We start from the raw sequence: 23877 nt of genomic DNA, 5'->3' as shown, positions 1-23877 counted from the left end.
TTACCAGGAAGCCAAGGAGGTTCCAGAAATGGAAGATTACCCAGCAGCTGAAATTCAGCGTCAACTCGGTGTCCAGTTCCATATCCATGAAAATGTCTGCAAAAAAGTTTTTTTTTTGACAGGCAGAGTGGACAGTGAGAGAGAGAGAGAGACAGAGAGAAAGGTCTTCCTTTGCTGTTGGTTCACCCTCCAATGGCCGCCACAGCTGGCATGCTGCGGCCGGCGCACCGCGTTGATCCAATGGCAGGAGCCAGGAGCCAGGTGCTTTTCCTGGTCTCCCATGGGGTGCAGGGCCCAAGCACTTGGGCCATCCTCCACTGCACTCCCTGGCCACAGCAGAGAGCTGGCCTGGAAGAGGGGTAACCGGGACAGAATCCGGCACCCCGACCGGGACTAGAACCCGGTGTGCTGGTGCCGCTAGGCAGAGGATTAGCCTAGTGAGCCGCGGCACCAGCCAAAAAAGTTACAAAACATTAAAGAAATGGAAGAAGACACACAAAAATGGAAAAATCGTTCATACTGATTCACTGGCAAAATTAACATAATGCAAATATCCATTCTACCATAAGCAATTTACAGACAAAATGGGATCCTAAGCAAAGGTCTAATAGCATTTTGCCCAGATGGAGAGAAAACAATGCTAAAATTCATATGAAAACACAGAACATCTGAATAGAGAAAGCAACCTTACACAACATTGACAAAACTCGAAGCATCGCAATAACAGATTGCAAGACACAGAACAGGACAGTTACAATCAAAACAGCTTGGTATAGTAAAAAAACTGACATACAGAACAAAGGAACAGAAAAGAAACATCTGAAATAACACACACATATCTACAACTAATCTATCTGTCAAGAAGGAGCCGAAGATCAATCCCAGGTACAAGGGACAGTTTCTTCAAAAAATGGTCCTGAGAAAACTGCACAGATATGCAGAACTCTGAAAGAAGACCCATACCTTACACCTATACAAAAAGCAACTAAATGGCTGGCGCTGTGGCTCAATAGGCTAATCGTCTACCTGCGGCGCACCTCACCGGTTTCTAATCCCGGTCGGGGCACCGGATTCTGTCCCGGTTGCCCCTCTTCCAGGCCAGATCTTTGCTGTGGCCCAGGAGTGCAGTGGAGGATGGCCCGGATCCTTGGGCCCTGCACTCACATGGGAGACCAGGAGAAGCACCTGGCTCCTGGCTCCTGGTTTCAGATCAGTGTGGTGCGCTGGCCACAATGCGCCGACTGCAGTGGCCATTGGAGGATGAACCAACGGAAAAGGAAGACCTTTCTATCTCTCTCTCATTGTCCACTCTGCCTGTCAAAAAAAAAAGCAACTAAAAACACTTCAAGGAACGAAATCTAAAACTCAGTATCATCAAATTACTAGAGAACACTAGTCTACTCTGGGTTAATTTCACATCCGTGTCCTCTGGGAGGCAGGAGGGGAGGCAGGCATCTGCTTCTCGGTTTCCTCATGGCTGAGCCACCGCCCACCCCCACTGCCTCTGAACCTGCAGATTTCGGGGGAGAATGCCACTGGGAAGCCCCAGTTCCCAAATCCTTTGAGGCAGGCCCTGGGCATCTCTCTGTCCGTAAGCTTAAACGCAGCAAATCCCTCATGCACTCTCCAAGCCTACCGTAACACTACCGCCAATGCCACTGCCAGCTGGCCTCAACCTCGACACCACTCCCACAGACATCGCCTACTTCTCCCCGAGGCCTACTATGCAAGCACCATCCAACTAACACCTGCCCCTTCCTCCAAGAATACACAGTGTCAGCGGAAGAGGCCACACTACCTTGAAGAACCACGGGCTGCAGCCTGAGCCCCAGCCTGACATGCCTTTCCTGTGCTCACCATCATCAGGAGCACTCCAAGGGCATTGTTGCTCCCAATCCAGCCCACCAGAAGCTCAGGGCAGTGTGGAGCTCTCTACACCTCCCGTGCTAACACCCAGCCACTCCCACATGGTGCACAGCTCTGCCAAACTGCCCATGGTCACGGCTACTGAACGACAGATACCCACCCAGCATCCTGGCCTGGTCAGTTCCGGGGCTGCTGCCTGGAGTCAGACAACCAAGTGTGCAATGTGTTGTGCCACAGACAGGGAGGGAGGGTTGGGACTATCACCGTGTATCTAAATTGCATTTATGAAATGCATGGAATTTGGATCTCTTAACTAAAAAACGGTATCTTACAAGAACACCTGAACTGTCTTCTCTTGGTCGTTTCCTAGCCCTTTCATTATGTCACAATTATAGATGACGCAGTCACTCATCACTGTGTCCTGGGGAACAGGCTGCCCTGTTTGAAGTCCTAACTCAGAACTTTTCATCTCACACTAGCAGAATACACATTCTTCTCATCAGTCCCTGGAACATTCACTAGGACACAACATATGATAGGCCAGAAGCAAGCCTAGTAAACTCAATGACTGAAATCATTTCACCCATCTTCTATGACCAAAATGCAAGGAAACGGGAAATCAACAACTCAAGAAACTCCAGAACATATGCAAACACATGGAGACCGAGGAACATGCTCCTGAATGAATGGTGGGTCGTAGGAGAAATCAAAATGGAAATCAAGAAATTTCTGGAAATGATTGAAGATAACAGTACAACATAACAAAATGTATGGGACACAGCAAATGCAATGTTAAGAGGGAACAAAAATCAGTATATTTAGGAATAAATTTAATCAAATAAGTGAAAGAGCTCTACAATAAAAATTATCAAACACTGACCAAAGAATAATCAAGGACACACACAAAAAAAGGAAAGATATTCCTTACTTGTGGATTGGCAGAATGTGTATCATTAAAATATCTATTTCATGGAAAGAAATCTACAGAATACCAATGACATTCTTTACAGAATTAGAAAAAACAACCCTCCAATTCATACAGAACCACAGAAGATCCAGAACCACTAAGGTGATCCTGAAGAAATAAAAATCAAGCTGGAGACATCACAATACCTGACTTCACAGCGTACTAAAAAAGTGTACTAATTAAAACACCATGTGCCTGGCAATAAAAAAACTGATACATACCAATGGAGCGAAACAGAGAATCCCTAAGTTAATCTAAATACTTATGGCCACCTGATTTTTGACAAAAGGGTTCAGACCTTTCATCAGTGTAAGGATAATCTCTTCAACAAACGGTGCTGGCAAAGCTCGATGTATTCGTGTAGAAGAATGGAATTAGATCCATATCTCTCATCATTTATAAAAAATAAACTGAGATGGGGCAGCCGTGCACTTCTCAGAAGACTGTTCTTACAAGTATGGTCAAAAACAGTGAGGCCAGATACCAGTGTTGTGGTGTAGTGGGTAGGGCCACCAGCAGCGCTGGAATCCATTGTGGGGAACAGTGCCTGCCCTGGCTGCTCCACTTCTGATCCAGCACCCTTTTAGAGGCCTAAGGAATGGCTGTTGAGGGTGGGTCGATTGTTTGGGCCTCTGTCACCCTTGTGGGGAGACAACGTGGGGCCCCCGGCTCCTGGCTTCTTATAGCCAGTGGATGAAACATCTCTGTCTCTCCCTCCCTCTCTGATACTCTGACTTTCAAATAAACAAATAAATCCCCCAAACAAACCAAAAAATCTGTAGTGGTTTCTCATTAAGGGCTTGAAGTCTTGTGGGGGAAAGTTCATCAGGCTAACTAGAGGAGAGAGGAAAAAAAAGGGGGGACCAGTATGGACACAAGTCTCTCTCTCTCCGCTCACCTCTAAAAAGCAAGCAAGACAAAGAGCAGGCGTCATTTTGGACATACTTAAAGCAGTGCCCGCCATCAGCCAACCAGAAAAACCTGACTCTGGGGGGGTGAAATAACAGAAGGTTAGGACCTAGTGAATGCATGGAGCTAATGAACTGAGATTGTGAAAAAAGAGATGGTGGGTGAGAGAACTCAGAGTTTATGTGAGTACTCGCCAGAGACGCTACAATTTGGTAACCTTGGCAACCTGGTGGGAGACTGCAAGGGAATTTGAGCCCACAGTCGGGGTACCACAGAGTCTTGGTGTCATCCTTGGGAAAGAGCAGATGAATGTTGAACCCACAGGAGCCAGAGATCAGAAGCTGACTGCCTAATATTCCGCTCAGCTGTGCGGAAATTCTTCCCTTCTGAATCAAAAAAAAAAAAAAGAAAGAGAGAGAGAGACAGAGAGAGAGAGAGATTTACCATGCCTAACCTGGGTGTGTCACCTTTGGCAGACCCTTAACCCTGAAGAACCAAACAGAGCACTCTGGCCACACCCATCTCAAGCCTCTAAGGCTCCATCAAAAGCAGACAGTCCACTTAATACAGTCATAGTATATAACAAGAAAAAACACCACAGCGAGGGAAGAAGAATCCAAAGAATATCTCCACAATGCCAAGCAACAAATGCAGAAACCGAGGAAACAAGAACAAGGAAGACATTATGATGCCCCCAAATGAACAAGACACCCCAAGCCAAGATTATGAAGATGATGAGATAGAAGAAATGCAGGATACGGATTTCAAAAAAATTTATGATAAAAACATTTAGAATTTTTCAAAAACAAATTCTTGAACTGCAGAAATCCTTTCTGGACAGGATAGAAAATCTCTCTCATGAAAATGAAATCTTAAAGAGGAATCAAAATGAAATGCAGAAATTAGTGGAAAAGGAAAGTGTGATAGTGAAGAGAAATCTAATCTCCAATTAGACTCACAGCATCTACAGGCTAGGAGGGAATGGTGAGACATTGCCCAGATATTAAGAGAGAAAAACTGCCAGCCCAGAATATTATATCCTGCAAAGCTCTCATTTGTGGATCAAGGTGAAGTAAAGACCTTTCAGAGCAAACAGAAATTGAAAGAATATGTCGCCACTCGTCCAGCACTGCAAAACATGTTTAAAGATGTGTTAAACACAAAGATATAAACACGGGCATCAATATGAAAGAAGGTAAAGTAAGGAAACCTCACAGCAAAAGATCAGAGGAAGTTCAAAGCACATATTAGAAAATATCTTTGAGAAAATGGCAGGGCAAAGTTACTACTAATCAATAGTCACATTGAACGTTAATGGCCTCAACTCTAGAGTTAAAAGACACAGATTGGCTGAATGGGTTAAGGAACAAAACCCATCTATTTGCTGCTTACAAGAAACACATCTTTCCAACAAAGATGCATGCAGACGAAGTGAAAGGCTGGAAAAAGATATACCATGCCAACAGAGATGAAAAAGAGTGGGTGTAGCCATCTTAATATCAGACAACATAAACTTTACCACAAAAACTGTTAAGAGAGACAAAGAGGGACACTATATAATGATTAAGGGATCAATTCAACAGGAAGATATAACGATTATCAATGTATATGCACCTAACTACAGGGCACTGGTTTATTTAAAAGATATGTTAAGGGACTTAAGGGGAGAGTTAGATTCCAATACAATAGTACTGGGGGACTTCAATACTCCATCTCAGAAATAGACAGATCAACAGGACAGAAGATCAACAAGGAAACAGTAGATTTAAACAACACTATAGCCCAAACAGATATAACAGATCTATACAGAACTTTTCATTCTACATTTAAATAATTTACATTCTTCTCAGCAGTACATGGAACCTTCTCTAGGATTGACCACAGACTAGGCCATAAAGCAAGTCTTAGCAAATTCAAAAGAACTAGAATCATACCATGCAGCTTCTCAGACTATAGGGGAATGAAGTTGGAAATTAGCAACTCAGGAATCCCTAGAGCATACACAAACACATGGAGATTGAACAGCATGCTCCTGAATGAACAATGGGTCACAGAAGAAATCAAAAGAGAAATCAAAAACCTTCTGGAAGTAAATGAGGATAAGAGCACAACATACCAAAACTTATGGGACACAGCAAAAGCAGTGTTAAGAGGCAAGTTTATATCAATAGGTGCCTACATCAAGAAACTGGAAAGGCACCAAATAAATGAGCTTTCAATGTATCTCAAGGATATAGAAAAACTGCAGCAAACCAGACCCAAATCTAGTAGGAGAAGAGAAATAAATAAAATCAGAGAAGAAATCAATAGGATTGAATCCAAAACAACATTACAAAAAAAATCAGCCAAATGAGGAGCTGGTTGTTTTTTTTTTATTATTATTACTCAGCATCTTTATTCTTAAGGCAATGATTTCCAATAATTAAAAATTGTGAAGACGATACAAATGCCTATAGGTAGATCACTTGGTTTGGGGGGATAGTAAGACTCCACATGACTTAACTCTCCTTCAGGAGCTAGATTTTATTTTTAACTTTTATTTAATGAATATAAATTTCCAAAGTACGGCTTATGAATTACAATGGCTTCCCCCCCATAACGTCCCTCCCACCCGCAACCCTCCCCTTTCCCATTCCCTCTCCCCTTCCACTCACATGAGGATTCATTTTCAATTCTCTTTATATACAGAAGATCAGTTTAGCATACATTAAGTAAAGATTTCAACAGTTTGCTCCCACACAGAAACATAAAGTGAAAAATAATAGATGATTTTTTAAATGATGATGAAATCAGATCAGACCTATTGTCATGTTTAATCCCAGTGAGAGTCAAGTTGGGAATTGCTAATTTCTTCAACAGATCAGTTTAGTATGCATTAAGTAAAGATTTCAACAGTTTGCACCCCCATAGAAACACAAAGTGAAATATACTGTTTCAGTACTCGTTATAGCATTAAGTCTCAATGTACAGCACATTAAGGACAGAGATCCTACATGAGGAGTAAGTGCACAGTGACTCCTGTTGTTGACTTTACAAATTGACACTCCTGTTTATGGCATCAGTAATCTCCCTATGCACCAGTCATGAGTCTCCAAGGCTATGGAAGCCCCTTGAGTTTTCCGACTCTTATCTTGTTTAGACAAGGTCCTAGTCAAAGTGGAGGTTCTCTCCTCCCTTCAGAGAAAGGTACCTCCTTCTTTGAAGACCTGTTCTTTCCACTGGGATCTCACTCACAGAGATCTTTCATTTAGGTTTGTTTGTTTTGTTTTGTTTTTTGTTTTTTTTGCCATTGTGTCTTGGCTTTCCATGCCTGAAATACTCTCATGGGCTTTTCAGCCAGATCGGAATGCCTTTAGGGCTGATTCTGAGGCCAGAGTGCTATTTAGGACATCCGTCATTCTATGAGTCTGCTGAGTATCTCGCTTCCCATGTTGGATCACTCTCCCCTTTATTTATTCTATCGGTTAGTATTAGCAGGTACTAGACGTGTTTATGTGCTCCCTTTGACTCTTAGTCCTTTCATTATGACGATTGTGAACTGAAATTGATCACTTGGAATAGTGAGATGGCACTGGTACATGCCACCTTGATGGGATTAAATTGGAGTCCCCTGGTATGTTTCTAACTCTACCATTTGGGGCAAGTGAGCTTGAGCATGTCCCAAATTGTACATCTCTTCCCTCTCTTATCCCCACTCTTATGTTTAACAGGGATCACATTTCAGTTAAATTTCAACACTTAAGAATAACTGTGTATTAATTACAGAATAAAACCAGTCATATTAAGTAGAACAGACCAAAAAAAAAGAACTACTAAGAGGGATAATGAATTAAGTACTTCATTAACAGTCAGGGCTATGCTGATCAGGTCACCGTTTCTCATAGTGTCCATTTCACTTCAACAGGTTTCCTTTTTGGTGTTCAGTCAGTTGTCACCGATCAGGGAGAACATATGCTATTTGTCCCTTTGGGACTGGCTTATTTCACTCAGCAGGATGTGTTCCAGATTCCTCCATTTTGTTGCAAATGACTGGATTTCGTTGTTTCTTACTGTGGTATAGTATTCTAAAGAGTACATACCCCATAATTTCTTTATCCAGTCTACCGTTGATGGGCATTTAGGTTGGTTCCAGGTCTTGGCTATTGTGAATTGTGCTGCAATAAACATTAGGGTGCAGACTGCTTTTTTGTTTGCCAATTTAATTTCCTTTGGGTAAAACCCAAGGAGTGGGATGGCTGGGTCGAACGGTAGGGTTATATTCAGGTTTCTGAGGAATCTCCAGACTGACTTCCATAGTGGCTTGACCAGTTTGCATTCCCACCAACAGTGGGTTAGTGTCCCTTTTTCCCCACATCCTCGCCAGCATCTGTTGTTGGTAGATTTCTGAATGTGAGCCATTCTGACCGGGGTGAGGTGAAACCTCATTGTGGTTTTGATTTGCATTTCCCTGATTGCTAGTGACCTTGAACATTTTTTCATGTGCCTGTTGGCCATTTGGATTTCCTCTTTTGAAAAATGTCTATTGAGGTCCTTGGCCCATCTCTTAAGTGGGTTGTTTGTTTTGTTTTTGTGGAGTTTCTTGATCTCTTTATAGATTCTGGTTATTAACCCTTTATCTGTTGCATAGTTTGCAAATATTTTTTTCCCATTCTGTCGGTTGTCTCTTCACTCTCCTGACTGTTTCTTTTGCAGTACAGAAACTTCTCAATTTGATGCAATCCCAATAGTTGATTTTGGCTTTGACTGCCTGTGCCTCCCGGGTCTTTTCCAGAAATTCTTTGCCTGTGCCAATATCTTGAAGGGTTTCTCCAATGTTCTCTAATAACTTGATGGTGTCAGGTCGTAGATTTAGGTCTTTAATCCACGTTGAGTGGATTTTTGTGTAAGGTGTAAGGTAGGGGTCTTGCTTCATGCTTCTGCATGTGGAGATCCAGTTTTCCCAGCACCATTTATTGAATAGACTGTCCTTGCTCCAGGAATTGGTTTTAGATCCTTGATCAAATATAAGTTGGCTGTAGATGTTTGGGTTGATTTCTGGTGTTTCAATTCTGTTCCATTGGTCTATCCATCTGTTTCTGTACCAGTACCATACTGTTTTGATTACAACTGCCCTGTAGTATGTCCTGAAATCTGGTATTGTGTTGCTTCCGACTTTGTTTTTGTTGTACAAGATTGCTTTAGCTATTCGAGGTCTCCTGAGTCTTCATATGAATTTCAGCATGGTTTTTTCCAGATCTGAGAAGAAGGTCTTCGGTATCTTGATTGGTATTGCATTAAATCTATAAATTACTTTTGGGAGAATGGACATTTTGATGATATTGATGCTTCCCATCCATGAGCATGGAAGATTTTTCCATTTCTTGGTATCCTCTTCTATTTCTTTCTTTAAGGTTTTGTAATTTTCATCGTAGAGATCCTTAACATCCTTGGTTAAGTTTATTCCAAGGTATTTGATTGTTTGTGTAGCTATTTTGAATGGGATTGATCTTAGAAGTTCTTCCTCAGCCACGGCATTGTCTGTGTATACAAAGGCTGTTGATTTTTGTGCATTGATTTTATACCCTGCTACTTTGCCAAACTCTTCTATGAGTTCCAATAGTCTCTTAGTAGAGTTCTTTGGGTCCTCTAAATAAAGAATCATATCATCTGCAAAGAGGGATAGTTTGATTTCTTCCTTCCCAATTTGTATCCCTTTAATTTCTTTTTCTTACCCAATAGCTCTGGCTAGAACTTCCAGAACTATGTTGAATAGCAGTGGTGAGAGTGGGCATCCCTGTCTGTTACCGGATCTCAGTGGAAGTGCTTCCAACTTTTCCCCATTCAATAGGATGTTGGCTGTGGGTTTTTCATAGATGGCTTTGATTGTATTGAGGAATATTCCTTCCAAACCCAGTTTGCTTAGAGTTTTCATCATGAACGGTTGTTCTATTATATCAAATGCTTTCTCTGCATCTATTGAGATAATCATGTGGTTTTTCTTCTTCCGTCTGTTAATGTGGTGTATCACATTGATTGTTTTGCGCACATTAAATCATCCCTGCATACCAGGGATAAATCCCACTTGGTCTGGGTGGATGATCTTTCTGATGTGTTGTTGCATTCTATTGGCGAGAATTTTATTGAGGATTTTTGCATCTATGTTCATCAGGGATATTGGTCTGTAATTTTCTTTCAATGCTGCATCTTTTTCCGGCTTAGGAATTAAGGTGATGCTGGTTTCATAGAAAGAATTTGGGAGGACTCCCTCTTTTTCGATTGTTCTGAATAGTTTGAGTAGAATTGGAGTCAGTTCTTCTTTAAATGTCTGGTAGAATTCAGCAGTGAATCCATCTGGTCCTGGGCTTTTCTTTGTTGGGAGGGCCTTTATTACTGTTTCAATTTCTGTTTCAGTTATGGATCTATTTAGGTTTTCAATGTCTTCCTGGTTCAATTTAGGTAGGTTGCATGTGTCTAGGAATCTATCCATTTCTGATAGATTTGTTTCCCTGTTTCCTGGCATACAAGTCCTTGTAGTAATTTCTGATGATTCTTTTTATTTCTGTGGTGTCCGTTGTTACGTTTCCTTTTTCATCTCTGATTTTATTGATTTGGTCTTTCTCTTCTTTTTTTTTAGTTAGTTGGGCCAATGGGGCGTCAATTTTGTTTATTTTTTCAAAAAAACAGCCCCTCGTTTGGCTGATTTTTTGTAATGTTTTTTTTTTTTTTTTGGATTCAATCCTGTTGTGATTTCTTCTCTGATTTTAATTATTTCTCTTCTCCTACTAGATTTGGGTCTGGTTTGCTGTAGGTTTTCTAGATCCTTGAGATACATTGAAAGCTCATTTATTTGGTGCCTTTCCAATTTCTTGATGTAGGCACCTATTGCTATAAACTTGCCTCTTAACACTGCTTTTGCTGTGTCCCATAAGTTTTGGTATGTTGTGCTCTTATCCTCATTTACATCCAGAAAATTTTTGATTTCTCTTTTAATTTCTTCTATGACCCATTGTTCATTCAGGAGCATGTTGTTCAATCTCCATGTGTTTGTGTATGCTCTAGGGATTCCTGAGTTGCTAATTTCCAACTTCATTCCTTTATGGTCTGAGAAGCTGCATGGTATGATTCTAGTTCTTTTGAATTTGCTAAGACTTGCTTTATGGCCTAGTATGTGGTCAATCCTAGAGAAGGTTCCATGTACTGCTGAGAAGAATGTAAAATCTTTAGCTGTAGGATTGAAAGTTCTGTATAGATCTGTTAGATCTGTTTGGGCTATAGTGTCATTTAAATCTACTGTATCCTTGTTGATCTTCTGTCCTGTTGATCTGTCTATTTCTGAGATGGAGTATTGAAGTCCCCCAGTACTATTGTATTGGGGTCTAAGTCTCCCTTTAAGTCCGTTAAAATCTTTTAGATAAACTGGTGCCCTGTAGTTAGATGCATATACCTTGATAATTGTTATATCTTCTTGTTGTATTGATCCCTTAATCATTATATAGTGTCCCTCTTTGTCTCTCTTAACAGTTTTTGTGGTAAAGTTTATGTTGTCCGATATTAAGATGGCTACACCCGCTCTTTTTTCATTTCTGTTGGCATGGTATATCTTTTTCCATCCTTTCACTTTCAGTCTGTATGGATCTTTGTTGGAAAGATGTGTTTCTTGTAAGCAGCAAATAGATGGGTTTTGTTCCTTAACCCATTCAGCCATTCGGTGTCTTTTAACTGGACTTGTATCTCAAGGATCTAGAACAACTGCAGAAAACCAGACCCAAATCTAGTAGGAGAAGAGAAATAATTAAAATCAGAGAAGAAATCAATAGGATTGAATCCAAAACAACATTACAAAAAATCAGCCAAACGAGGAGCTGGTTTTTTGAAAAAATAAACAAAATTGACACCCCACTGTCCCAACTAACTAAAAAAAGATGACCCAAATGAATACAATCAGAGATGAAAAAGGAAATGTAACAAGAGACACCGCAGAAATAAAAAGAATCATCAGAAATTACTACAAGGACCTGCATGCCAGCGAACAGGGAAGTCTATCAGAAACACATAGATTCCTGGACACATGCAACCTACCTAAATTGAACCAGGAAGACATTGAAAACCTAAAAATCCAATAACTGAGACAGAAATTGGAACAATAATAAAGGCCCTCCCAACAAGAAAAGCCCAGGACCAGATGGATTCACTGCTGAATTCTACCAGACATTTAAAGAAGAACTGACTCCAATTCTACTCAAACTATTCAGAACAATCGAAAAAGAGGGAATCCTCCCAAATTCTTTCTAGGAAGCCAGCATCACCTGAATTCCTAAGCCGGAAAAAGATGCAGCATTGAAAGAAAATTACAGACCAATATCCCTGATGAACATAGATGCAAAAATCCTCAATAAAATTCTCGCCAATAGAATGCAACAACACATCAGAAAGATCATCCACCCAGACCAAGTGGGATTTATCCCTGGTATGCAGGGATGGTTTAATGTGCGCAAAACAATCAATGTGATACACCACATTAACACACTGCAAAAGAAAAACCATATGATTATCTCAATAGATGCAGAGAAAGCATTTGATAAAATACAACACCCTTTCATGATGAAAACTCTAAGCAAACTGGGTATAGAAGGAACATTCATCAATACAATCAAAGCAATTTACGAAAAACCCACAGCCAGCATCCTATTGAATGGGGAAAAGTTGGAAGCACTTCCACTGAGATCCGGTAACAGACAGGGATGCCCACTCTCACCACTGCTATTCAACATAGTTCTGGAAGTTCTAACCAGAGCTATTGGGTAAGAAAAAGAAATTAAAGGGATATAAATTGGGAAGGAAGAAATCAAACTATCCCTCTTTGCAGATGATATGATTCTTTATTTAGGGGATCCAAAGAACTCCACTAAGAGACTATTGGTTCTCATAGAAGAATTTGGCCATGTAGCAGGATATAAAATCAATGCACAAAAACCAACAGCCTTTGTATGCACAGGCAATGCCACAGCTGAGAAAGAACTGCTAAGATCAATCCCGTTCACAATAGCCACAAAAACAATCAAATACCTTGGTATAAACTTAACCAAGGATGTTAAGGATCTCTACGATGAAAATTACAAAACCTTAAAGAAAGAAATAGAAGAGGATACCAAAAAATGGAAAAATCTTCCATGCCCATGGATGGGAAGCATCAATATCATCAAAACGTTCATTCTCCCAAAAGTAATTTATAGATTCAATGCAATACCAATCAAGATACCGAAGACCTTCTTCTCAGATCTGGAAAAAACCATGCTGAAATTCATATGAAGACTCAGGAGACCTTGAATAGCTAAAGCAATCTTGTACAACAAAAACAAAGTCGGAAGCAACACAATACCAGATTTCAGGACATACTACAGGGCAGTTGTTATCAAAACAGCATGGTACTGGTACAGAAACAGATGGATAGACCAATGGAACAGAATTGAAACACCAGAAATCAACCCAAACATCTACAGCCAACTTATATTTGATCAAGGATCTAAAACCAATTCCTGGAGCAAGGACAGTCTATTCAATAAATGGTGCTGGGAAAACTGGATCTCCACATGCAGAAGCATGAAGCAAGACCCCTACCTTACACCTTACACAAAAATCCACTCAACGTGGATTAAAGACCTAAATCTACGACCTGACACCATCAAGTTATTAGAGAACATTGGAGAAACCCTTCAAGATATTGGCACAGGCAAAGAATTTCTGGAAAAGACCCGGGAGGCACAGGCAGTCAAAGCCAAAATTACCATTTGGGATTGCATCAAATTGAGAAGTATCTGTACTGCAAAAGAAACAGTAAGGAAAGTGAAGAGGCAATGGACGGAATGGGAAAATATTTGCAAACTATTCAACAGATAAAGGGTTGATAACCAGAATCTACAAAGAAATCAAGAAACTCCACAACATCAAAACAAACAACCCACTTAAGAGATGGGCCAAGGACCTCAATAGACATTTTTCAAAAGAGGAAATCCAAATGGCCAACAGACACATGAAAAAATATTCAAGATCACAAGCAGTTTCACCTCACCCCGGTTAGAATGGCTCACATACAGAAATCTACCAACAACAGATGCTGGCGAGGATGTGGGGAAAAGGGACACTAACCCACTGTTGGTGAGAATGTAGACTGGTAAAGCCACTATGGAAGTCAGTCTGGAGATTCAGCAGAAACCTGAACATAACCCTACCATTCAACCCAGCCACCCCACTCCTTGGAATTTACCCAAAGGAAATTAAATTGGCAAACAAAAAAGCGGTCTGCACCCTAATGTTTATTGCAGCTCAATTCACAATAGCTAAGACCTGGAATCACCGAAATGCCCATCAATAGTAGACTGGATAAAGAAATTATGGGAAATGCACTCTATAGAATACTATACAGCAATCAAAAATAATGAAATCAGGTCATTTGCAACAAAATGGAGGAATCTGGAAAACACCATGCTGAATGAATTAATCCAGTCCAAAAGGGAAAATATCATATGTTTTCCCTGATCAGTGACAACGAACTTAGCACCAAAGGGAAAACTTGTTGAAGTGAAATGGACACAATGAAAAACAGTGACTTGATCAGCCCTTGTCATCACTGTTGCTGTACAATTTAATACTTTATCCCTTTTAGTACATTTTGTTCTAGTACTATTGGGTTGAACTCTGTAATTAACACACAATTATTCTTAGGTGTTTAAATTTTAACTGAAAAGTGATCCCTGTTAAATATGAGTGGGAATAAGAGAGGGAGGAGATGTACATTTTGAAACATGCTCATTTGAACTTGCCCCAAATGGTGGAGTTAGAAATCTGCCAGAGGATTCCAATTCAATCCCATCAAGATTGCATGTACCAATGCCATCTCACTAGTCCAAGTGATCAATTTCAGTTCACAACTGATCACACCGATAGGTCCAAGAATCACAGGGATCACAAAAACAAGATTAGTGTCTGCTAATACTAACTGACAGAATCAAAAAGGGAGAGAACAATCCAACATGGGAAGCGGGATACACAGCAGACTCATAAAATGGCAGATGTCCTAAATGGCACTCTGGCCTCAGAATCAGCCCTTAAGGCAGTCAGATCTGGCTGAAGACCCCATGAGAGTATTTTAGGCATGGAAAGCCAAGACACTCTGGGGTAAGAAAAAAAAAGAAGACCTAAGTGGAAGATCTCTGCGAGTGAGATCCCAGTGGAAGGAACGGGGCCATCAAAGAAGGAGGTACCTTTCTCTGAAGGGAGGAGAGAACTTCCACTTTGACTATGACCCTGTGGGAATAAGATCGAAGTTGGCGAACTCAAAAGGCTTCCATAGCCTCAGTAACTCATGACTAGAGCCTAGGCAGATTATTGATGCCATAAACAAGAGTGCCAAATTGTTAAGTCAAAAACAGGAGTCACTGTGTCCTTACTCCTCATGTGGGATCTGTCCTTAAGGTGTTGTCCTACGTGAAGTAATGCTATAACTAGTACTGAAACAGTATTTTACACTTTGTGTTTCTGTGCAGGTGCAAACTGATGAAATATTTACTCAATATATACTAAATTGATCTTCTGTATATAAAGATAATTGAAAATGAATCTTGATGTGAATGGAATGGGAGAGGGAGCTGGAGATGGGAGAGGTGCGAGTGGGAGGGAAGATATGGGGGGAAGCCATTGTAATCCATAAACTGTACTTTGGAAATTTATATTTACTAAATAAAAGTTTAAAAAAATAGAAAGAAAGAAAAGAATATATTTGCAACTTAAAAAAAAAACAGCAAAAAAACCACCAATCAGGTTATGAAATTGCCAAAGGAACGCAACAGACAGTTCCCCATAGATATACAGATGGCCAACAAATATAGGAAAAAATGCTCAACATCACAAGCTATCAGGGAAATGCAAGTCCAAACCACAATGGGATATCAGCTCACACGTATATACTGGCTAAAACCGAAAGGACAGAGAGTCACAATGAGGAGGAGGATGTGGGAAAAGTGGAACACTTACACACTGGTGGTAAAAATTTAAATTAGTGCAACTACTGTGGAAAACGATATAAAGATTTCTTAAGAAAATAAAAACAGACTTGTCATATGATGGAACAATTCCTCTACTGATATAACCCAAAATACATGAACGTATTGTATCAGAGATACGTTCACCACAATATTTATTGCAGTATGCTTCATGGCAGGGAAAACAAGAAATTGTCAAGGACTTCAAACATCATCAGTTGAATGGATAAGAATAATTCTCTATCTCTCTGTACACAGACACACACACACACACACACACACACAATGAAACAAACTTACAAATTCCTCTTTCCACAGACTTTTTCATTGACCCTCATGATGCTCTCTGCAATATCTTAAATAACTAGAACAAATGTGGGCACATAGCAGACACTCCTTTGAAAGCCAAGAAAAATATATTTACCAAGAGAAACTCCTCTGCCCATATTCTGACTTCCACAAGCCACAAACTTCATTCATAGGCTAAAACAGGTTCTCCCTGTTCCCAAGACCCCTATCAACCCAGTTTTCTTTCAGATAACATCTTCTCTATCTCTTGGTAGTCTGCACACTTTGGTCAAATTTCCTGATTAACTCAGCACCCATTCCCCAGTCCCTCCTGAAAGTTCCCTCTGCCCGCCTCCTGATATCCCTTCCCTCACTTTTCGTAAGGTTTCTCCCCAGGGCCTATCCTGGACCTCACACTCTGATACTCCACTAGTTCTTACAAGCAGACCTATTACAGCTCTTCCCTATTACAACTCTCCTCAAAGTTGCCTGCCTTCCTCCCCACAATCCTTCCATTTTCCTTTTTCTATCATAGGATGGTGACATACAGACACAAACTGTTTTCAGCTCCCAAAACCTTGCACGCCCCAGGTTCTTCCATGGCATCTAACCCTCCACTCCCACTGCATGAAGTACTTGCAATCCCATCGTCCTTAGCCTGAAAATCTAAAACCCAAACAACTATTACCACATCTCTCCAAACCAGACTCTTATGTTTTTCCTCTGATTAAACATTTGACAGTTTTCCTCCCAGATTCCCCTCCCACTGCCTGGACAACCATTCTTCCCTTCTTAGCATGTTCTTTGCCCCACAATTCTCGGCAAAGCCCCAGGGAAATCATTCCCCAATATCTTATTCAACTCTGTCTCTGTGGTTCCTCTATTCTAGGAACACTAGACCCCCACATTTCTGTCTCCACATGTATATAGGGCTCCCACCACTTGACCTTCCTTCACAAAGTCTGGAAGTCCACTTTGCTGTCAGCCTGGCAGCCCAACCCCAGGGCACAGGGTTCCCTTCCCTTCCCTTCTCTCCTCCTTGGGCCCAAGGGCTGCCATCAACAGGACACAGCCACATGTACTACTAACCAGTTGCTCCTGTCCAGGGTGAAGGCACAGCTGGGTTTTACAAGAAAGCAGAGCAGTCCCCAGAAATGGAAGATTACCCAGCAGCTGAACTTCTCTGTCAACTCTGTGTCCAATTTCATATCCATGAAAATGTCTACAATAAAGTTACAAAACATTAAGAAATGGAAGACGACACACAAAAATGGAAAAATCTTCCACGTTGACTCATTGGCAAAATCAACATAATGCAAATATCCATTCTACCATAAGCAATTTACAGACACAATGGGATCCCAAGCAAAGGTCAAATAGCATTTTGCCCAGATGGAGAGAAAACAATGCTAAAATTCATATGAAAACACAGAACATCTGAATAGAGAAGGCAACCTTAAACAACATTGACAAAACTTGAAGCATCACAATAACAGATTGCAAGACACGGCACAGGACAGTTACAATCAAAACAGCATGCTATAGGCAAAAAAAAAAAATGACAACAATGGAACAGAAAAGAAACACCTGAAATAACGCACACATCTACAACTAATCTATCTTTCAAGAAGGAGCTAAAGATCAATCCCAGGTTCAAAGGACCGTTTCTTTATAAAAAGGTCCTGAGAAAACTGGACCTCTACATGCAGAAGTATGAAAGAAGACCCATACTTTCCACCTTATACAAAAAGCAACTAAAACACGTCAAGGAACAAAATCTAAACCTCAATATCATCATATTATTAGAGAACATTGGGGAATACTGGAAAACATTGGCTTAAAGAAATATTTCTGGGAAAAAATGCCAGTAGCACAATAAAAGCTGAAACAAACAAATGTGATTCCATCAAGCTGAGAAGCTTCTGCACTACAAAAGGAACACTCAGAAAAGTAAAGAGGCAACCAAAAGGATGGGAGAAACTATTTGCTAACTATGAAACTGATAAAAGATTAATATCCAGGCCAGCGCTGCCGCTCAATAGGCTAATCCTCCACCTGCAGCGCTAGCACTCTGGGTTCTAGTCCCGGTCAGGGCGCCAGATTCTGTCCCTCTTGCTCCTCTTCCAGTTCAGCCCTCTGCTGTGGCCAGGAGTGCAATGGAGGATGGCCCAGGTGCTTGAGCCCTGCACCCAAATGGGAGACCAGGAGAAGCACCTGGCTCCTGGCTTTGGAGCAGCGTGGTGTGCTAGCCGCAGCAGCCAATTGGGGGTGAACCAATGGAAAAAGGAAGACCTTTCTCTCTGTTTCCCTCTCTCTCACTGTCTAACTCTGCCTGTCAAAAAATAAAGATTAATATCCAGAATCTAAAAAGAGCAAAGTCAAGAGGCTTTGAATAAGAGAAAATAATCTGCCAACTATAAAACTTATAAAAGATTAATAGCCACAATCTACAAAGAGTTCAAGGAACTCAACAACAACAAAACAAAAATTCCATTTAAAAATAGGCAAAGGACTTGAACAGGCATGTTTCAAGAGAGGAACTTCATATGGCCAACAGACACATGAAAAAAGGCTCAGGATCGCTAGCCATCAGGTTTCACCACACCACAGTCAGAATGGCTCTCATACTAAAATCAACAAATGATAAATGCTGCTGAGGATCTGGCACTATGCTACCCTAATACACTGTTGGTAGAAATGTAACCTGGGGAAGACACTGCCTAAGACAGTATGGAGATACCTCAGAAAGCTGAAAATAAATCTTCCATATGACTCAGCAATCCTTCTCCTGGTGATTTACCCCTAGGAAATGAAATCAGCAGATTTTAAAGGGTTATCTGTACCTCCAGGTTTACTGCAGCTCAGTTCACAATAGCTGAGATATGGAATAAAACCTGATGTCCATGAACTGATGACAGGAAGTCGAGAGTCTCCAGAAGAACAAGATTGCCTGGCAGCTGAGGTTAAGTGTCCACTCTGCATTAGTTTCACATCTGAGTCCTTCTTAGGGGGGGAGGTGAGGCAGACAGCTGCATCATGGCTTCCTCACACCTGAGCCCCTGCCCAACCCCCGCTGCCTCTGAACCAGTGGATTTGCAGGGAAAACACTGCTGGGAAGCACCGGGATCCCCCATCCTTTGAGGCAGGCCCTGGGCATCTCTCTGTCCAAAAACTTAAACACAACAAGTCCATCCTGCACTCTACAAGCCTACTGAACCGCTACTGCCAATGCCAGCCAACAACGACACTGCCTTGGATATAGCCTACTTCTCCCCTAGGCCTACTGCGTAAGTACCACTCAACTAACACCCATCCCTTCCTCCGAGAAACACAGCGTCAGCAGAACAGGCCGCACTGCCTTGAAGAACCAGGGGCTGCAGCCTGAGCCCCAGCCTGACATGCCTTTCCTGTGCTCACCATGATCAGGAGCACTCCAAGGGCATCGTTGCTCCCAATCCAGCCCACCAGAAGCTCAGGGCAGTGTGGAGCTCTCTACACCTCCCGGGCTAACACCCAGCCTCTCCCACATGACGCACAGCTCTGCCAAACTGCCCATGGCCAGGGCTACTGAACGGCAGATACCTGCCCAGCATCCTTGGCCTGGTCAGTGCCAGGGTTGCTGCCCGGAGTCAGACAAACAAGTGCACAATGTGTTATGCCCCTGACAGGGAGGTAGGGTAGGGACTATCACTGTGTACCTAAATTGCATTTATGAAATGCATGGAATTTGGATCTCTTAACTAAAAAACAGTATCTTACAAGAACACCTGAACTGTCTTCTCTTGGTCGTTTCCTAGCCCCTCCCCTATGTCAAAATTGTAGGTGACACAGTTGCTCATCACTTTGTCCCTGAGAACAGGCTGCCTTGTTTGAAATACTAACTCAGAACATTTCATCCCACAACTTGCAGAATACATATTCTTCTCATCAGTCCCTGGAACTTTCTCTAGGACACAACATATGATAGGATATAAAGCAAGCCTAGAAAACTCAATAACTGAAATCAGTTCATGCATCTTCTATGATCAAAATGAAAGGAAACAGGAAATCAACAACTTAGGAAACTCCAGAATATATGCAAACACGTGGAGTCCGAGCAACATGCTCCTGAATGAATGGTTGGTCTTAGGAGAAATCAAAATGAAAATCCAGAAATTTCTGGAAATGATTAAAGATAACAGTACAACATAGCAAAACGTATGGGACACAGCAAATGCAATGTTAACAGGAAACTTTATAACAACTTGTGCCTACAACAAGATATTGGAAAGGAATCAAATAAATGAGCTTTTCAATGCATCACAAAATCTAGAAAAACAACGTATCAAACTCCAAATTAGTAGGATGACAGAAATCATGGAAATTTGAGAAGAAATGAACAAAGCTGAAGAAAAACATTATAAAAGATCATTGAGGCCAGCGCCATGTCTCAATAGGCTAATCCTCCACTTGCGGCGCTGCCACACCGGATTCTAGTTCTGGTCGGGGTGCCAGATTCTGTCCCGGTTGCACCTCTTCCTGTCCAGCTCTTTCCTGTGGCCCGGGAGTGCAGTGTAGGATGGCCCAAGTGCTTGGGCCCTACATCCGCGTGGGTGATCTGGAGGAAGCACCTGGCTCCTGGCTTCAGATCGGCGCAGTGCACCAGCCAGAGCGGCCATTTAGAGAATGAAGCAACGAAAAGGAAGACCTTTCTGTCTCTCTCTCTGTCTAAATCTGCCTGTCTAAAAAAAAATAAAAAGATCACTGATATGAAAATCTGGTTAAAAAATATTTTTTAGAAAATTGCTGAAAATCTCCAAAACAACAACAACAACAAAACAGGAATAAGACCCCAATCAGTAAAATCAGAAATGAAAAACAAACTGTAATAATAGAAACCCAATAATAAAAACAACTATCTGGAATTCCTACAATGTACTGTTTGCCAATGAATTGGAAATTCTTGGAAAATCTCCCTCACTCCATAAATCTGACTTTCAATTAAATAAATATTTAAAAAACATAATTATTTCAATAGATGAAAACAGCTGGAAAATATGCAAAAACCTTTCAGAAAGAAAACCTCAGGGAATCTGACAACAGAAAGAACATTCCTCTACACAATCAAGGCAATTTATGTCAAACCGACTGATAGCATCTTATGAATGGGGACAAGTTGGAAGCATTCCCAACTACGATCTGGAAACAGACAAGGATGCACTCTCATTATTGCTATTCAATATAGATCTGGAAGTTTTAGAGCCATTAGGCAAGAAAAAGAAATCAAATGGATACAAATTGGGAAGGAGGAAGTCAAGCTATCCCTCCTTCAAAAGGACATGATTTTATAAATGGGGGAACCAAGAAACTCCACCACGAGACCATTAAAACTCATAACAGAGTTTGGAAAAGTGGCAGGATATAAAATCAACACACAAAAATCAATAGAATTTGTATACACACAATATCAGGGCTGAGAAACCACTTCGAAGATCCATTCCATTCACAATAGCTACTAAAATTTAAATACCTTTGAATAAAGGTATCCAAGGAGCTTGAAGCTTTAAAAAGCAACTCCAATACTTTTACAACTATTTCAAAATAATAAACTGGAAGCAGTAGGATTCAACTCTAACAAACACTTTTTGAGAGGCCGGCATTACCTTAACCACAAAAGATAACAAAACATGAAATACAAAGAAAACTGAAGGCCTATATGCATAATGAAAAAGATGCAAAGATTCTTAACAAAATTCTAGCCTAACAAAACCAAAACCACATGCTGAAGCTCACATAAAACCTTCAATTGGAATTTATATCAGAAATGCCATGATGTTCCACATTTGCAAATTAATACGCATGATGAATTTTATCAAAAAAATGGAAGAATAAAACCACATTGTCTGGGCTGGCGCTGTGTTACAGAGGGTTAAATCCAAAACACATAATGCCGGCATCTCATATGGGTGCCATTTAGCATCCAGGCTGCTCCACTTTCAATCCTGCTCCCTCCTAACATGCCTGGGAAAATGTCGGAGGATGTCCCAATTAGTTGGGGCCACGCAGCCACATGGGAGACTTGGAAGAAGGTTCTGGATCCTGATGGCTCAGTTTGGCCATCAAGGTCTTTTGGGGAATGAACTAGCAAACAGAAGACCTCTCTCCCTCCCTCCTTCTCTTTTGCTCTTGCTCTACTTATATCTCTCTGTATAAATCTTGCAAACAAATGAAATAAATCTTTTGAAAACCACATCATCTAATTAGATACAGATATCAGTAGAATAAAAAATGATTAAAAACTACACAAAATATACACAGAAGGAATACATATCAATATCATAATGGCTATGTATGACAAACCAACAGCCAATGTCATGCTGGATGGGGAGAATGTGAAATCATTTTGTCAAACATATAACAACACAAAGATGTCCCTTTTACCACTCTTACTGAATGCAGTCTCCATATGGGAGACCTGGAAGAAACTCCTGACTCCTAGCTTTGGATCAGCCCAGCAATGGGCCCTGTGGCCATTTCGGGAGCAAAGCAGCAGATGGAAGACCTCTATCTCTGTGTTTCCCTATCTCTGGATCTCTGCCACTTAAGAATATATATTTTTTTGAAAAAAGATCACTACGCAGCTCACGTGGAACTTGCCCACCCTACCTTTAACTGATGAAGAATTAAGAGTGGGAACAAGAGAAGGAGGAAGAAGAAGGCTGGGAGTGCAGGCTTGAGAGATGCTAGCATGGGAAGTAGTATCAGTATGTTTGAATCTGTATATAAGAAATACATGAAATTTACATACCTGATATAAAATTTTAAAAAGTACATAATCTTCTAACCAGACTAACAAAAATGATAAAAACTCCAGTAAATAAAATTACAGAAAAAAAGCAGAGATTATAATCTACATCACTGAAACACAAGGTTTCAGAGAAATTGCTATTCAGTACTATATGCTAATAAACTGGAAAACTAGAAGAAACAGAGGAATCCCTGGATAACAAATACACGTGACCTACTAAGATTAAATCCAGAAGATATAGACAACCTAAAAAGACTCATAAAAATCAATGAAAACTAAAACACTCACCAAAAACACTGCTAGAACTGACTAAATAAATAAGTTAGAGGTTACAAATAAACATACCTTGTAACCCGCAGTCCTGTCCTCCAGCGCAAGCCCAGCTACCCGCTTCTCCGCTTCCCACAGCTGAGCTGCCGCCTGCCCCCACGGCCGCCAGCCTGCGGACATGAGTGTCTACACTGCTCCGAGGAGCCATGACCCCCCCCCCCCCCCGCCCGCGACGAGGTCCCAGGCCTCTCATTGTTTCATAAGAAAAACTCACCTTCACTCCCGCACTCTCTGGGCCAGTACAGCTGCCGAAAACGCCGCCATCAGCCGAGAATTCCGGCAGCCGACGACATGCCGCCACCAGCAGATAATACCGTCTTGCTCTCCACCAGGCCGACTGCACAAGCGCCAGCCATCTAGGACCCGCCTCTTCCTCCCAGTAAGCACAGCAGCACCGGAAGCTGCCAGGCAGCGTCAAAAACGTGGGTGACAGCAGTCTTGGCTCCGGGCTAAGACTGTGTTGATCTCCGATGTGCTCCAGGTAAGAAACGTTTTCTGGTAAAAAAAAAAAAAAAAAAAAGAAAAGAAAAAAGAAAAACCTGTCATTTGCAAAAAGAAAAAAAATGGATGCAACTGTAAAACCTTACACTTTAAAATAACCCTTTCCAAAAAAAGACAAACACTGTATATTCTCCCTGATCTGTGGTAACAGAGTACCTAAAAGGTGAGCTATATTAGTGATATTGATACTTTGACGTACAATGATTTAGACA

General features: G+C 41.2%; 1 protein-coding gene across 1 annotated transcript in view; it reads right to left on the bottom strand.

Annotated features, from left to right (window-relative positions):
- The window catches only part of LOC127486036 (uncharacterized), a 167068-nt gene extending 143674 nt beyond the window's left edge, over positions 1-23394 (bottom strand). Inside the window, exon 1 of the mRNA XM_070063826.1 lies at positions 23379-23394. The gene's annotated coding sequence lies outside the window, so the exon portion shown is untranslated. The remainder of the gene's footprint in view (positions 1-23378) is intronic.
- Positions 23395-23877: the final 483 nt, after the last annotated feature.

The sequence above is a fragment of the Oryctolagus cuniculus genome, chromosome 19, assembly GCF_964237555.1.
Source record: "Oryctolagus cuniculus chromosome 19, mOryCun1.1, whole genome shotgun sequence".
In the NCBI taxonomy this organism is placed as follows: Eukaryota; Metazoa; Chordata; class Mammalia; order Lagomorpha; family Leporidae; genus Oryctolagus; species Oryctolagus cuniculus.
The sequence above is the reverse complement of the archived record's forward strand: the minus strand, read 5'-3'. Positions and strand labels throughout refer to the sequence as shown.